Raw genomic sequence first — 4,214 nt, 5'->3', positions numbered from 1 at the left:
ACCCTGTCTCAAAAATAATAATAAAATAAAAATAATAGTAATTCAGGTTCTCTATGTGATATGAAAACACTCTAAACATGGTTGAAAGCAGGGAATGGTACAGACTGATAAATAATTTGTATAGAAAATAACGTTATGGACCTGGTGTGGTGGCTCATGCCTATAATCTCAGCACTTTCGGAGGCCAAGGCAGGAGCTTGAGACCAGCCTGGTCAAAATGGTGAAACCCTGTGTCCATTAAAAATACAAAAATTTGGCCAGGCGCAGTGGCTCACAACTGTAATCCCAGCACTTTGGGAGGCCGAGGTGGGCAGATCACAAGGTCAAGAGATCAAGACCATCCTGGCCAACATGGTGAAGCTCTGTCTCTAGTAAAAATACAAAAATTAGCTGGGCGTGGTGGCATGTACCTGTAGTCCCAGCTACTCGGGAGGCTGAGGCAGGAGAATCGCTTGAACCCGGGAGGCAGAGGTTGCAGTGAGCTGAGATCATACCACCGCACTCTAGCCTGGCAACAGAGCAAGACTTTGTCTCAAAATAATAATAATGATGATGATAATAATAATAATACAAAATTAGCCTGGCGTGGTGGTACATGCCTGTAATCCCAGCTACTTGGGAGGCTGAGGCATGAGAATGGCCTGAACCCGAGAGGTAGAGGTTACAGTAAACTGAGATCGCACCACTGCACTCTAGCCTGGGCAATGGAGTGAGACGCTGTCTCAAAAACAAAACAAAACAAAACAAAACAAAGAAACAAAAAACTTTTATGAGATAACATCTATAAAGGAATACAACGAAAAGGATAATGGGCAAATGGTGTGTGCAGGTAAATCACACCAGTAAAAATAAAATCGTTAATTAAAAGGTATTCCTAGTTGTTTTCTTGATTGCAAACAGCAGAAACTGACACTGGCTGTTTTACCAATAAAGGAATTTACAGGAGACCTATCAGGTTAGCTCACAGAAAGAACAGAGCCAGAGAAACAGGCTTGGGCAGAAACCCAGGGAGGCAGACACCAGTAAGAACTTGCCACTAGAGTAGCAGCTGGACACTTGCTGATATCACCCCCACACTGTACACCACCGTACTGTCACACTGCTAAATATATAGCTGCTAAATTCATTAATTCACTGCATTATCTCCAACGAATCTTGTATCAATACTTCTAAAGCCAAAGTCTAGGTAGGAACATATAGTTGGTCTTGCTCTGTTACCCAGGCTGGAGGGCAGTGGCACGATCATAGCTCATTGCAGCCTCCACCTCCTAGGCTCAAGTAATCCTCCCGCCTCAGCCTCCTGAGTAGCTGGGACTACAGAAGTGCACCACCACAGCAGGCTTATTTATTTATTTTTTTTAGAGACAGGATCTCGCGATGTTGCCCAGCCTGGTCTCAAACTCTTCCTGTCTCTGTCTGCCTGTGCTGAGATTACAGACATGAGCCACTGCACCCAGAGGTGGTCTTTTTTAGGTCATTTTCCTGGGCTCTAGCTTCCAGGGGTAGGAAGGGGAATACCTGCTCCCCACCACCTTACCCAATTTTCATAATGGGAACTTGAGTTGTCCTGCCTAATTTGGTATCCCCTGCAGAAAGGAAGTGGGTTTAGGTGTTGGATAGCAGAGAGACTGGCACATGATGTTCAAGCTCACTCATACAAACAAAAAGTGCATTGATATGCCATCTTTTGTTCATCAAACTTGTCAATGTGAAAAAGACTGGAAAACTCAACAGTATCTTGGGATTGGGAAATGTGTGTTTCCCATTCATTGCTGGCAGGATAAAACCTTTCTGGGCGTCAGCTTGACAATAGGTGTCAAATATGGAATACGCATACCCTTTGATCCAAGGTTTCAGCCTAAGGAGATAGCTGCAGGATGGACAAGGTATAGGTCATGATGATATTCACTGCACTGTTGTTTCTAATTTATGTTTCCTGAGCTTGGGGGTAAGGGGTGGTACAGAGAGGGGCAATGAAAGATTCACTACAGAATGTTCAAGGTGAGTCTTTAAGAATGATCATCTGAACATTCCAACGAGAAATTTTTTCAAGTCTGCGTCAAGCTTTGAGGCTCGGTGGAGACCTGTAAGCTTAGAATAGTGGGAGGGGCCCAGATTAGAAAGGCAGTTCTTAGGTATCTCACCAGAAAGTTCAGATATTGTTTAGAAGCCAGGCGTGGTGCCTCACGCCTGTAATCCCAGCTACTCAGGAGTCTGAGGCAGGAGAATTGCTTGAACCCAGGAGATGGAGGTTGCAGTGAGCCGAGATCCGGTCACTGCACTCCAGCCTGGGTGATAGAGTGAGACTCCATCACACATACACACACATAGGCACACGCACACACACGACATTGTTTAGGTATAAAGTTGCCAAATAACCTGTTATATGATGGCTACCTTACTGCGTACCCAATAATGAGTAAGATGGGTCTCTGCTGGGTTGAAGCCCACATATTAGTGAAAGTGATGATTGTAAACTGAATTGCAGTATCGTCAAGTCAGTGTCATGAATGAGAGGTGCCAAGAGAGCCTGTGGAAGGAACATCTCCTGAAGGGGGTGATATCTAAGGTGAGACTTTAAGGATGAAGGGAAGTTAGCTAAGTAGAAAGATTCTAAGTTAGCTAAGGAAAGGTTCAAAGGAGAGGGAAGAGCTCTGGCAAAGGCCCTTGAGTCTGGATCAAACTTGAGTCTGGATCAAAAAAGTTGAGAGCCATTGCCTTCACATTTTAGTGTGAATAATCAGATGGCTTTCTTGCTGGTGTCCAGATAAGAATTTTGACTAAGAGGAGAGTGGAGGCGATTAGGGACAGTGCAGAGCACCCTGGAGATGTCATCGTAGAGCCCTACTTACAATGGGGAGGGAGGTCAGAGGTAAAAACCATTTACTTTGAAACGTGGTGTAAGGTGGCCTTCATGTTTTAAAAAGGAGGAAGCGCTTTCCCTTCCCTGATTTCTCTCTTCTGCCTCAGGACTCAGACTAGCCCTTTTAGCAGAGGGGAGCCTACAGAGAGGAGGTCATATACTAGTTGATTTTGGACTAAAGACATCCCAAAGATGTACTATTTTTTGCTCCCTGCACTATTTTTTTTTTAATGGAACCAACGTTTAAAAATAGGATTTCTGCCTTCTCTTAAAACATCAGATGATCTGGTAACGCTGAGCTCCTGTTCTCACATGGGAACAACCGGCTGTAGCTGAGTGGCAGCCACCATTTTAGAAAGATGTTAATTTGAAGTTTGCTATAGTCCCCATCATTCCCTATATTTCCCCCAACCCTGAGAGCCAAATCACTTGAAAGTCAATATGATGATTCAAACACCAGAATTCTTCACTCATTTGTGGGTTTGTAACCTGTGATATTTGTGGATTCGTGACCTTTGGTTTAGAGGTCAAGTACAGGGTTGTGAATAAAACTTGGATTTGAATCAGATAAGAACTGTACCACTCTCAAAGATGGTTAAAGATTAAAGAAAATATTGCATGCTTGGCATAATGTGTGGAACACAACAGCTATTGTAAATATCCACTAGGAATGTAAGCTGCAAGAGGGCAGGTAGAAACCGTGTTAGTTTGATCTGCTATAGATTTAATTCTTTGTAATATCCCCAGTAATTGTTGAATGAATGAGTGAATGAATGAATGAATGGATGGATGAATGATGGGAGAGCCCGGCGGGGTTTTAAAGGCTGGAATGAAAAGGAAAGTAGTTATGATAACATCGTTTCGCTGGGACTCCAAGGTGCAGCCAGGAAGAAAAGCCCGCTGGGAACTGCCAGGCTCTGTGACTGCGCTCCGGTGGCACACAGACGGTAGGTATCTGCAACGTCCCTTGGGAGCCAGGCGGGGCTGACTTGCCCGGGACCTGTCAGGGCCATGTCCACTAGCTCTTGCACGGTCTGGTAACTGACAGCATCCTGATTCCTGCACGTTCCCGTCTCTGCCATCTGATCAGCAAAGATAGAGACCCACCCCTGGGATCCACCTTCCAGCGCGAGCCCAGCCTTTTCCTCCAAGCCTGGACCGCGCCCACACTAGACATGGCCTCCCTCGGGCTTCACGCAGCAGGACCGCGCCCGCAGCCGGCAGGCATCCCGTCCAGCTGGGGAGGCAACTACCTTCCCACAGTGAACATGGCGGCCAAGGCGGCTTCAGCGCGGGGCGGGCGGCGCCGGGAGGCGCGTCACGTGAGCGGCCCAGCTGGGCGGACCGCGCG

Source organism: Rhinopithecus bieti, unplaced genomic scaffold (assembly GCF_001698545.2).
Source record: "Rhinopithecus bieti isolate Rb0 unplaced genomic scaffold, ASM169854v2 scaffold_13348, whole genome shotgun sequence".
Classification (NCBI taxonomy): domain Eukaryota; kingdom Metazoa; phylum Chordata; class Mammalia; order Primates; family Cercopithecidae; genus Rhinopithecus; species Rhinopithecus bieti.
This window is presented reverse-complemented; position numbering follows the sequence as displayed.